Here is a 13,750-nt window from a genome sequence, read left to right as displayed (position 1 = left end):
AGTTACAGCACAATATTATGCAAGACTACTCAGAAGTAATGCATTTAATTAGGCTTCCCCTTACATTTGTGGATATAGAATTGCACACTTACCTGGGAGCTAGCGTCATTCAAAACTACGTGATAGCTTATAAGTAAACATACACAGCAGGACTGGGAAACCCCTTTGGCTCTGCGCGGTCAGATCTTTTTCTTTTTCTCCCACTGTGAGGCAAACCTTGACAGGTGGGTTGCCTCATCCAATTGTCAAAATACCTTGTGTGGGGTTCTGAAGCACCACATTGCCTGCCCTGTGCTTGCTGATTCCTTCCTGCTTGCAGCCAGTTCCTACAAAAGGCATGTTTCTTTCTCCCCTCTCCATCAGCTCACAGGGAGGTGAGAAAGAAGCAAGCGACCAAGGTAGAATTGAAGCCTATCCTCCTGCCCGTCAGCTGATGTCACAAGTGACAGGTGAGCTTGGTTGGGAAAAATGACATGTCAGCCCAAATTTGATCCCTGGCACGCCCAGGCTCCCCACCCCTGATGTATAGGGTTTTATTGTTAGTCCATTGTGTTTTTGTGCATGGCTGTATATACATATATGATCACATACATGATTTTCAAATTGCTGGCAAGCTTTTTTTTTTTTTTTAGAAGCGGTGGATAAATTTTATGGCAGATAGGTCATAGGTGGACAGTGAATTGTAGCAATGGGTAGTGTCAGGGGGTACTCCCTACAGGGACCCTCTCCCAGTCATCCTGACCAGCACTTTGCCCAGTGACAGCGCTAGCAGCGGGGCAGGAGGAGGGAATGAGGAATGGAGCGGAGTGGAGAGGGGGCTCCAAGACGTGTCAGAGCCTCGGCACCGACCCAGCTGGCCAGAGGAGGAAGGACAGCGCAGCAAGGTGTCGGAGCCTCTGCAACGCTCCAGCCAAAGGACGGGAGAAGACACACAGCCCCTTCTGGCACCCGCGTTGGGTCATGCACCCAGACGTAGGGCAAGGGGGCGGCGTTTTGGGGTTCCCAGGCTATTATGCTGGCGCAAAAGCAGACAAGCGCCATTGCCGGGTTCTGAATCAGACTAGGCAGACATGTTTTCTGATGTTTCTGCACTGTAAATAATATGCACAATAAAGCTCTTAAAGACAAGGCAGATTGGAGCGTCTTTACTCGAGAGTAGCTGCAACAATCCCCTGACAGGTAGCAACATAGCTGCCTTTTTTACATTAATATATAAGTACTGCCAATGTTATTCAGTAGTTCCCAGCCATTCTGTTGTCTGGTAGAGTCCAGGAAAGGAGTAAAATTGGATTAGCATTGATAATGCATTAAACCAGCCTATTAATATCGACAAGCTGTCAGTGTTGTTATAATGCTATTGTAGTAACCTGAGTAAACTGGTAACATTTTTATACAGCAACATAGTAATCTCAAAATTATCAGGCCACAAAGGTGATCTTTGTTTTGATCCTTCCATCTTCACCCAATTTCCTTCGTAATCTTGCCACCCTTACGTATTTGCTCCCATCCCTTTATTTATTTATTTATTTAACCTTACTGACATTCCTCCCCTACCCACCCACACAGATCCCAAGGCAGCGCTTTCAGAATGTTTAATAGCAGTACTTAGCATTTATATGCTGCTTTCAAAGTGCTTCACATATATTACCTCAGTGATTTTATAAAGCAGGTGTTACTTCCATATTGTATATAGAGGATGGAGGCCAAGAGATGATAGCTTATTGGAGACTATTTAAGCTGCAATTCTGTATGCATTTTCCTGTGAGTAAGTCCTTTTCAACTCAGCGGAGCTTACTTCTGAGTAGATGTGCATAGGCAGGCTGGCATAATGAATTCATATACGAGGCAAGATTTGAACTGATGGCTTCCCAGCTATCAGGTTATACTCTTAGCCATGTGGTAGGAGATAGTGGGGTTGGGTGGCAGCGATCCCGCTGGTAAATTTGCACTGCACTGACCTTGCCACTGCCTGGACCCTATCGTCCCAGTATGGCAGCAGCAACACAGGCAATTGTGGAGGCCTGGTGAATGCAAACACTCCCACCTGCTATCTGTTACTATCCATGCCACTCAAAACCTACAAAAATTACTGGGACCAAATTATTTAGCTCAGTCCTGGTCAAAATAGATTTTTGTTTCTTTTGAGAACACTTCTCAAAGTTCCCCTGGGGGCCCCTTCCAACTCTACAATTCTATGATTTAATGGAAATTCCTGAGATCAACAGATGACCTTTGCTGTGTTCTCCTTAATTCTTTACCATCTGTTTGTCAAACTGATGACCACTGAATTAAGAGGCATCTCGGGCAGGATGCTATGGGCTGTAGAAAAGGGTGAAGTAGGTATTTTCTCCAGTGCTTCTCTCCAGTTTCCTTATGAAAATTGGTTGCAAATGGGAAATGAAAAAAGGGCCGCTTTTTCATTGCCAGAAAAGGCCATTGAAGTAAGGGATTACTTAATTCAAAAGAAATCTGTACAAAGATTAGGAAGCCGCCTTATACAGAGTCAGATCATTGGTCCATCTACCTCAGGGCAGGGTTGGAGAATTATATAGTAGAAATGGTGCAAAAAAGGAAAGGTATAGCTATATTGTGCTGCAAACAACCCTTTCACATTTTAACAAGCATTTTTAGAAGAAAAAAGTTAGATGAAGATTAAGCGATGTCCTATCATTCGAATAAACCTGCTCACTGGAGCTAAAGTTATTTGTTAAATGGTGTAAAAACTATGAATTATGTAATGATGATTACTATGATCAACAATCACAGATAAGTTGATTGCTGTGCAGTTGGTTTTTATTAATGATTATTATGTGTGTGGGTTTTTTGTTTAGATTTTTAACTCACCGTGTCTCAAGGTGGGTCAGAGCTGGAAACTGCATAATATAATATTTAATCAGGGGAAAATATAAATATAAATCTATATCATCTATCTATCTATCTATCTATCTATCTATCTATCTATCTATCTATCTATCATCTATCTATCTATCTAAACATTTAAAGAGGATGGTTGTCACCCACTACATATAAGCATAATTTGCTTATATGTGTTTTGTAGAGGGACCACATAGACAGGGCTTCCATGAACTGTTTTCATTCTGAGCATAGATTCCTGAAGCCTTTGGAACTGTTGATGCCTTCTCACTACACAGGTAAAGCAGTTGCAAATCTGTTTCATCCTTCATGGCTCTCAAATAATAAAATCATAATCCTTCATATTGTAGTTTTGTGAAAGGGCTAGAGGAACACCATTCAAAAATTCAGAGCATCGTCACAGAAGAAAATATTTACAGGGTTTTGAGTTGTCAGAAACCGTTTGGTGAGAACTAGAACTGCTGTTCACTCCCCTTGCTATAATTGTATGCAGTGCGCTAGCTGGGCATATCTTGAGACTGGTACAACAGCAGTAGTATATGCTGATGGTATCTAGCTGCACATCTTGTTAATGATGATGGCTGTTATAATGACCATCTTCATTGTTCTAACATAATGCTGAGTTAAGTTTGATGCAAGATTTTAGCAGCTGTAGTGCATTCACCTGCCAGGCTGGAACACCCAGCCTGGAGGGCCCTACCCCCAACCTCACTGCTTCCTCTTCTCATTGCATCCTGATTCCACTAACACTTCCGGGAGGGTGCCACACTTCTCCCCTCCTCTGCACAGCTGCTGGTTTTTAGCCAGGCCTAAGTGATGTCGAATAGAGGAAAACAGCCAAATAATGATTTGAAGGTAGCCTCTGAGCTGGTTAGGACATTATGTTTAGTTGATGTGAAAACTAAGCCCCACTGAATTCAGTAGGACTTTGGAGTACACATGCATAGGATGGATTGCACTGTTAATGTTTCCATTCAGTGTTGGGGCACCTATGACTCCACAGATGTTGGACTCCAGCTCTCATCAATGCAGCCAGGGCTGTCTTACCCAGGGCTCCGGGCTCTCAGGGGCGCCAGGCCGAGAGTCCAGGGCCTGAGAGTTGAGTCCGAGGAAGAGCCCGGCCATCGGTTGGAGCACCCTGCCGGGCTTTTCTGCTGTGGGCGGCCCTGTGCCATGAGTTTGGGAGCAACCAAGCCAGCAAGACGCTGAGGCGGCCGGCCGGCTCCATCCGCCTACACGCCTGGGACTGGGCAACCTGGGGGGGCCCCCCGCTGGGCATATCTTTGCACCCTGGCACTGCATGTGCTTAAGACAGCCCTGAATGCAGGCCAGCATGGCCAACAGCCAGGGAATGACAGGAGTTGCTACACAACATCTGGAGGGCCACAGATCCCCCACCACAGTTGGATCAATGCACGCAAATAACGACCAAGGAGATATTGCTAGCCAGCTTCCCACCTGTTTGGCCGATAGCTGATTTTGCCACAAGAACTCTCAATCTAATCAGACTCTACCACCCAGCAGAATTGCTCTTTCTGATTGGTAACGGGACAGTTTTTTTTAGAGGGTAAGAATATCTTTAATGCCTCTCTAACAGCACACTAGGTGTACATAGAATTATTATTCAGATCAATGGATCTCACCTGAATTCATAAGATGTTACTTTAATATTGTGATTTTAACTATTGTAAGCCACCTTAAATAACACACATATATTAGAAAGGTGTGGGGTGTAATTCCTCGTATAAATAAATAGTTAGCAGTCAGAACACCATAAATTACTTGTATTCATAAACATCCCTTATCTTCTCATTTTGAAATTACTAATAAGAAGCCCAGGGTTGTAAATGTATGTCCCCTGTTTATATTTATAGGGCTATCGAGTTTGTTCTAATGAATGCATCACAATCTTTAACACACGCCTTTCCAACTAACACCCAGGACATTAAGAGACCTTTTCCAAGCTATAAAAATATATTTATTCATTAAATTTTCACTCAACAGAAATGTCAGATTAGTAACATGGCATTTTTTGTATGGCATCAAAAATAATAAAAAATTTAAATCCACTCATGTCTCCTGGTTGCACTTCTGTGTCACATGAGGACAATATAAGAATTTTGATTGGAGCCAAACACATGATGGTTTATACCAAGAGGCAAAAGTTTCCTTTCCTTTGTGGAAAATGTTGATATAGGGACACTGTCAAACTAGCAGTTTCTCTCATCAGGTCAAAGTAGTGCAGCTTCCAGTGCCAATTGTTGTTGAATAGTCCTAATCGGTTGGGAAGGTGTCATTAGTTTTAGTATCCCTAGTGCTATGGTTCTCATGTAAGGCTAAACCATGGTGCTGACCTTTAAAGCCCTAAATGGCCTCGGTGCAGTATACCTGAAGGAGCGTCTCCACCCCCATCGTTCTGCCTGGACACTGAGGTCCAGCACCGAGGGCCTTCTGGCAGTTCCCTCGTTGCAAGAAGCCAAGTTGCAGGGAACCAGGCAGAGGGCCTTCTTGGTAGTGGCACCCGCCCTATGGAACGCCCTCCCATCAGGTGTCAAAGAGAAAAACAGCTACCAGATTTTTAGAAGACATCTGAATACATCTCCCCTGTTTAGGGAGGCTTTTAATGTTTAATAGATTACTGTATTTTATTTTTCTGTTGGAAGCTGCCCAGAGTGGCTGGGGAAACCCAGCCAGATGGGCGGGCTATAAATAATAAATTATTATTATTACATGCATGAATAGGTAGCCCAAGAGAAGCCTCAGGTTCATGTGCTTCACCTCCCCCTGACCACATGAACGAGAAAGCTTTATTAGGATTTAGTTTCACTTTTCACAAAAGCATGAGTTGCTGTTTAGTTTGAACCAGATGTTAAGGTTTAAAACAAATTCTTATTACAGTAATACCTCCATGAATGTCCTCCTTGTCTAGAGTCCATTCTGGCGAACATCCGCAGCAAACCCGGAAGTACTGGAACGGGTTGCTTCCAGGTTTGCCGCTCGTGCATGCGCAGAAGCGCTAAATTGTGCTGTGCGCAGAAGTGTAAACCGCTCCGTGCGTATGTGCAGACGTGGCACTTTGCCCTGCATCCTTTTCAGCTAGTGGCCAGGGCTCCGGGACGGATCCCAGCTGCAAAACGAGGTACGACTGTAGTTAAACAAGTGAGGTTAATAAACCATATTTTGAAGTTAGCTTGCTAAGAATCTAACCAGAGTGTATTTTAAACTACAATTTCTTGTTCGTATGTCATGACAAATGAACATTAGTGGAAACTCTACAATCTGGTAAAGACCTCGCCATGGAAAGAAAAGGAAGCCAAAGCGTAATTCAGGCATGTTCCTGCTTGTGCACTTCATGCTAAACCATGGTTTAGGTTGAACATCATGTACAAGCGCAGCCACACTTTGAATTACTTCCTATTCAGTGCTGGACATGTCAGGAGAGTTCTGTCTGCCTGCTTAGCTATCTCTTGCATCCTTCCTAATTTTGGACTTGATGGAACATAACGTTTACCAATAATGTTAACAATCATAGATAAAATCTGTAAAGATTAGGAAAGCCATTTATAATATTTCATCTTAGCTCTGTTCTTAAATTAATAAGATTTGCATCTGCACTCACATCTACAGTCTTCATCTGTTGGTGAGGCCACTACCCAATAGCAGGATTATTAGTCCATCTTAAAAAGTCAGGAAGGGGAATTGTAAGGCTACACAAATCGGAGAGGCCCCCTGAAAACAGGTGCAATGCTTGAAACTATTTTAAACTTTGGGTGAACATTTATTGATTTCAGGCTCCTGGCATTTTGTTAAGCTTAAAGTAAAAAATTCTGCATGGAGTTTAAAAATAAGCAGGATATCGGATTTCTGAAATCCACATCTTTGAACTTATGTTAATTGCTTTGTAATATACTTAGAACAAATGCTTCTTGGTAGCTTAGCAAGCTGCATTTAACCCGTGAGATAAAATTTAAACCAGCCCACCTGCTCTAGCATATTTTTATTAATGTGTGGCATAATGCCATATGGTCCATGCTAGAGGTCCTCCAAAATATATTGCTAACTTTATAGTTAAGCAATCAAGCAAATCCAGATCTGCTGTTGCCAACTCGACACATTTCATGTGATTTCTTGTCAATATTTATTTATTTAAAATATTTTAAGTTTCCTTTTAGAACTAAGCTCTCACATGTTTGCTTCCAAAAAAATAGAACACAAAATAATCCATCAACATTGAAATCTAACCATTGACACTAACAAACACCAAGGAGCAGCAATAAATTCAACAGTATTGATAGCATTTAGAAAACAGTTATTTCATTTGAAAATGCATTCTTATACGTTTTGAATTTGTTATGCAATAAATGGGGCCAAAACAGCCTTTTTAGCCAGTGTGTAGATTCATATGTCACATCACCAAGTCATCAGATCAAGCCTTAAGAATTTGTACAACCATCTGCATTCCTTGTCTTCTGTCCCATGCAAATGTCCACCTCTCTTTGGTGGTTACTGATAAGGTTTTTGTGACATGCCTTCACCGAGTGTAACTGCAGTTTACTCTCAAACTAGAGATTGAAACCAGCTAAACTATTTTATGATAATTCTGGCATCACAGTAAATCATAGTTCACTGATAATCACAAAAAATATGTGGTAAATGCATGGACTGAGGGGGGAGGAAGAATGCACAAACCTGTGAGGTACTCTAAATAACAAAATAATGCTTTTTGTGGTTGGTTGCAGTTGATGTCTGAAACAGGCCTTTGCAACTCTTGAGTATAATCAGTTTTAATTTAGAGAATCTGTGGCCAGAAGTATTTAATAATCTTCCACTGTCCTCTAAAAAAAGACCCCTATAAAATGTTTAATTGAGTTCAACCATATTCTGAGAAATTAAACACATATCCATTTCTTTTTCTTGTTTGACATAGCTTCAGCAAAACAAACATGGCAGTTAAGAATTAACAGATGGAAGTGTGAACCCTTCACAGTACTTGAAGCATTGCTCAAGAGTATTTGATCAATGCAGATTCAAAAACATTTCCCAACATAATATCTGTCGAATTCATGTTATTCAAGGTCAGTTTGGCCTTTAATTTTTCATGGGTAACGTAGATGTTAGGAGCCCATGCATACCTGTTAAAAATGAGAGGTGAAAATTGCTGACACACAGTTCTTGCTTTAGGACACATCTCTGATAGCTGCTGAGAAGAGATACCCAGGTTAGCAATTCACTCTTTGCTTGTAACAGTTAGACAATGATGAGAGGGATGCATCTGAAATACCTGCTGAAAAGTGAGATCTAAATCCTACTGGCCTGTGCAGTTTTGGGTCCAAATAATAGATGGTTTTGTGAGATTTAGAAGAAGTGATGAGCGGATCCCCTGTCTCCTTCCAATCAACACCGGGAATAATTTGGGGGAGCGGATTATTTTACTGAATGACTTCTAGATATTTGGCAAAATGATATGGGCTCTTAGTTGGCACTGGTGTTATTACATACTGTCAGGGGACAGAAAAGTCTCAGCAGAAGGACAGCTTCCTTGGGTTAGCATCTTCACTGTCTTGCCCGCCCCTGGATCTACCTGCAGTTTTGTGAGCCCCACCCTCCAGAGTGAAGAGCCAGAAGCCTCGACATTGTCATCAGATATCAGGGCCGGAAAGAAATGCCATACAAGTTCCATTCCTAGGATAACTTGGGAAGTGGACCCACACTCCTGGCCTCGCCTCTGAGCCTGAGAAACCTTACTGATGCCCACACATTGAGTATGGATTTTTGCAAAAGAGAAGTCTACGTGTGTAAACTTACATGGAAGCTGAAACACACTGCAGTCAACCGTTTTGGCTCTTGGGAAAGCTACATGCGTAGAGGTTGAAGTATAGGTCTCTCTCTGCAGATGTCCATGCTGAATGTATGGATGTCAGAGGCAGGGCAAGGAAGCTACGTAAGCTCAGGGGTATGGCTAGTGGTGTGGTCCTGCTACGCAGTAATTACACCCTCATGTACCCGTAATATCTTCCGTTGTATCTTTTGTGATAAGTTATAACCATTGCCAGGCACCTTCGTAACAATTCCTGGCAGACAACTGGGTGATAAATAATACTGCGGCATCCTGACATGAGCCCCACTGTTGTTTTCATCACATTTTTGCATGTGGTGGCAGAGGCGAGAGCTCAGAACGGACAGTGTAATAAGGTCTTAATTGGGCCATAGGGTCTGTCACAAACTTCTAAAGATGGTAAGCATCTTAGGGTGTGTGTGTAGTTTTTGCGATCCACAGCATTTCTGGATGCTGTGGCAAACATACACAGCAGTGCCCTGAGGTTCCTGTTGTCGCTGGATACTACTTTGCATGTTTGCAGCAGCACCTATGAACTCCAAAAACCCTGGATGCTGCAGAGCATAACCGTAGAAGCATCTAAGGCTTATTACTGCAACAGAGCTCTGGCACTTTCCATGTCGCCCCGTTGCCAAGGAATTATTGGAAAAGGAACGGGAGATGGAGAAGGGCACTATGTAAGTATGTGTCAAAACAAACCCATTTAGGATTGGCCCAAACTCCAGGGAGGTTTGGATCCGATCCTAAGTGGATCTGGGAAGGGCAGACCTGGTGTCTGACCCCCACCATACCATTTTTAGACACCATCCCATAGCTTGTTTCTGTGTCCTATAGACACGCAGCTATTCTATTTTAAGAGCACATACAGTAGTATTTTCTACCAGCTCACAGCCAGATTGTCATGCTTGGAAGTGAAATTTGTTCAAGGAATCTAGCTTTTTTTCCCCCCTCTTAGGAATTGCCTCTGGTCTCTCTCCAATTATTTTGTATGCCAACTATGTGAGAAACTCTGTAGAAGATGCCTGCCACTGTGGGTTGAATGTCTAGGCAGGCTTGAAGAGCTACACTAAGGGCTGGAAAATGAAGTACAAATCATCTACACTCCGGGTGGCTGCAGCACCTTATTGGGATTGCATTTATCTAGCAGCATTAAACTGTTGCAGAAATTTTGCATCCCCATAGCTTTTGATCTCTAAATTACACGTCTTAACAAACCCTATGTCTTAACAATACAGCTTAAACGAAGAAAACAGATGTCAGTGGCATGACATCTGTGATGCCAATAGGGAGAATGCAGCCTTGCCAAGATGTTCTGTGGTTTGAATTTTCATACAGCCAATGTTTCTTACACAGACTCCACATACTGTACTCTGAATCCCAGATCTGGATCTAAGATGTGGTGCTGCTGAATGTCTGGAACTAACGGCTGACCAGGCGCTGTGGTCTAAACCACTAAGCCCTTGGGCTTGCCAGTTCGAAGGTTGGTGGTTCAAATATGAATGACGGGGTGAGCTCCCGTTGCTCTGTCCTAGCTTTTGCCAACCTAGCCGTTCAAAAGCATACCAGTGCAAGTAAATAAATAGGTACCACTGCGGTGGAAGGGTAAATGGCGTTTCCATGTGCTCTAGCTTCCATCACGGTGTTCCGTTGTAAAGCTGTTTAGTCATGGTGTCTGCAATAAAACACGAGTTTCCTCGGCCTGAAAGCAAGATGAGCGCCGCACCCCATAGTCGCCTTTCACTGTCCAGGGGTCCTTTACCATTTTACCTTTACATTGATTGCTTATTACATTGATTGCCTAGGTATTGATTGCCTATTACATGCTGATAACAAGTAGCTGATTGTCCCTGTCAGCCAGCTACAGCTCTCTGCCCTGAGAGACTTGCAGTGTTAATTGTGGCATGGGAAACAACAGAGGAAGCAGGGCATAAATAGGGAGCATATTTTATTTTACAGTGTGCACATTCAAAATTATCCACTGGTTTATCCACTGGGTTAATACTGCAGCGTAGGTGTAGGGGTGGGTTTCTATGAACCAGGGGGATATCTTCCTTAGATTTCAAATATGTAACTCCTACTCAGAAGTATGCACTTTTCCTCAGGAATTTGTTGTTGTTTAGTCGTTTAGTCGTGTCCGACTCTTCGTGACCCCATGGACCAGAGCACGCCAGGCACTCCTGTCTTGCACTGTCTCTTTTATTGTTTAAAATTAACATGCGCACATACTTTGTTCAGAATGTTGATAATTTTTTCTAGCCTCCAAGGAGACCCACTTCTTACTCATATCCTCTACTGTAAACTTAGAACTAGCCAGCCAAGTCCAATGAATCCTGTGGTTATAGGACAGAAAATGCCTCAACAGAGGACATAGTGGTAAGCCATTAACTATGATTAGGAAAATTAGCCAGTGCACAAGGTGTGTGCTAGCTGGTGCATGTAGCCCCAGGACTCCTGCTCTTCCAGTGGGGAAACAAATCACAGAGCATCTCTGGCTTAATGTTATGCCTGAACTAGCACTCATGGCTTGTGTATTCAAAGTAAGCAGTGACTGGGAACCCAAGAACTAGCCTTCTGCTGGAGGAAGGGAGGCATGAAGTGAGAGAACTCAGCGTTCAGCCCCTACACAGGCCAGTTTGCTTAACAAAAGTTAATGGCTTATTGTTACCTCTGAATGCAGTCAGTGTGTAAACTAACTTGCTTGCTTCCGTGCTATTTCTCGTTCTGTTCTCGAATGGAAGACATCTCACATACAGATATATTCTATGTACTTTCTCAGCAGCCATTGTGAACCCTGTTTGCTGATTTATATGTGGCTTTTAAAAGTCTCATAACCTGGGTTGAAGTTCTTATTTTTTTACCTTTGTGATATGTAGTGTTTTTACAAAAAGGTGTCAGGTTGGGGACATGTCAACCCTGGACCATGGGAATAAGTGTGCTTCTCTAAGTACAGGGGATTTTCAGGAAGGTGTTGTTTGAAGTTAGCCATTTTTTAAATATTTCCACAAGCATTTCTTGAGTCAAAATATATAGTTGCTGTGATAGATACATCTAAACACTGTAATCGGATTACAATGTGAGTAAAAATAGGTAGAACTCCCCTTTTCTTCTTTGTCTGTTTCTTTCTTTTGCACAATAAACCCCTAAAAGATTCTGCTGCCTTGCTAATAAAATTCACATTTCTTTTATGAGCTTGGCTTATTTTAATGAACATTTTACATTTACCGTGCTACATTAGCAAAGTGTCTCCTGATTTTATGTAACAAAGGTTTACATAGTGGTTTTCAGATTACTTTCTATACCCCTCAAAGCTCTTAAAATGCAGTATTTCAGTCAACAATTATCAACCCAAGATGGTGATGCCGTTGCCGCATTAAAAAGACAGAGGCCTGCTAAGTATCTTTTAGGGAGCTGTAATAGAATGTAATTGTTGGAAAAGAGAGTTTGTTCTCACAAGGAGCAAGAATAAGGAATCCCTACCAGCTCATCAGTCCTGAGTTATTTTACAGTAGTAAAACTAGATGCTTGCTTTGTCAAACACCATTGGAGTTAGCAAAGTAGGCTATACCGTGTTGTATTATTGACTAATGGCCCTTACTTGAATGCTGTAACAAGTTAGAAAGATTAAAAGCCATACCACTGTAATAAGACTTCTGTCTTAGACAATACTTAGAAGGATGTTCTGATGTAGCTTACATTTTGCATTGCACTGCAGGGCAATTACAGCTTTCCCCGTATCATAATTTTCGGATAGAAGTTCCTGGCAACGACCCATTCCAGAGCGATTTTCATTTATGAGCTTTACTCGTGACCTGCCTTTTCCAGTTCCCAAATCCCTCTTTGATCTCTTCATACCCTCTTCCAAAATGTTTTTTTGGCCATTCTTCATTAGGCCTGGGTGATTTATTGATACATCTCCCAGGACCGGTGTGAGGGCCAGAGCACAATGACGCCTTCAACCCAGTGGCATATTGCAGGTGGGGCTTGACTGTGCGTGGCACCCTCTGCCACCAGCCCCTGGCACGCGGAGAAACAAGCTGCATTGGGTGCTGGGGTGAAACCACTGCTTCTCCTGCTGAGGGTGCTGAGAAAGAAGCAGGTTGACAAACTGATGTGGAAAACGCATGTACTGTACGTCAACCACTGCCATACTCACAGAGAGACACCGTTTGCACCCCCTTTTCTCTGTTCGGAAGGGAAGGGAAGGTGGTTGTCCAATCCTGAGATCCAGTGAAATCTGGGCATGCTCAGTGTGGTAGAGTTTAAGGCTCCAGTGGTGTCCAAACTGTTTTCAAAGAGGGCCAGATTTGATGAAGTGAAGGGCCATGAGGGCTGATCAAAGGGCCAACCCAAAAAGTTGTTGACCCTTTTTAGGGTTGATTTTGCCCCAAAGTTGTTGAGCTTTTGGGGGGATTGAAATTGTTGAGGTTTTTTTTTTTTAGAATTTCACCAGATTAAACTGACTGGCAGGCTGGATTAGGCCCCCGAAACGCACTTTGGACATGCCTGGTTTAAGCCATTGAAAACAGGAATTGAACAGGAAGAGCAAGCAGTCCCTTGTGCACTGTGGCTATTTGAGGGGATATTTACTGAGAACTTCCGTGGACACCATAGGAAGTGTCGGTGGGCCCACGGGAACCACAATGGCCACCCATGTGCTAGGCCCTTATCCCAGGCCCCCTGAAGAGGTAAGTGCTTATCTCATGCTCAATATCTTGTTTTACCTGTTGGGCAAGTCTTTAGCATGGTACATAGGCAAACAGATTCTTCTTACACACACAGTATGCTTCCTTCTCTGTGTATTTTTCATTTTGATATGACATTTCCTACATCTATTCACCCACAATCATTGCAGGGAGGAAGCGATTTCATTGTCGTATGCCAGTGTTACAACACAGCGGTGGTAGCAACAGCGCTAGTACCTGAAGGGGGAAAAAAAACTCTCAAGAAGTGGTTATTGCCAAAGTGATCCTTCACGATTGCTGTAGAACAGTTTATCAAAAAGTGCAGTACAGTACAGGTACTTGGGCCTTTCACCTCCTC

At 42.8% G+C, this 13,750-nt stretch overlaps 1 protein-coding gene across 18 annotated transcripts in view; it reads left to right on the top strand.

Moving 5' to 3' along the window:
• Positions 1–13,750, top strand: part of FOXP1 (forkhead box P1) — a 548,710-nt gene that overhangs the window by 98,318 nt on the left and 436,642 nt on the right. For 5 of the 18 annotated variants that reach the window (XM_035106649.2, XM_035106644.2, XM_035106642.2 and 2 more), the window contains one exon: positions 364–449. The exons of 12 other annotated variants lie outside the window; for them this stretch is intronic. The gene's annotated coding sequence lies outside the window, so the exon portion shown is untranslated. The remainder of the gene's footprint in view (positions 1–363; positions 450–13,750) is intronic. One more of the 18 variants, XM_035106640.2, reaches the window with a different exon arrangement.

This window comes from Zootoca vivipara, chromosome 2, assembly GCF_963506605.1.
Source record: "Zootoca vivipara chromosome 2, rZooViv1.1, whole genome shotgun sequence".
In the NCBI taxonomy this organism is placed as follows: domain Eukaryota; kingdom Metazoa; phylum Chordata; class Lepidosauria; order Squamata; family Lacertidae; genus Zootoca; species Zootoca vivipara.
The sequence above is the reverse complement of the archived record's forward strand: the minus strand, read 5'-3'. Positions and strand labels throughout refer to the sequence as shown.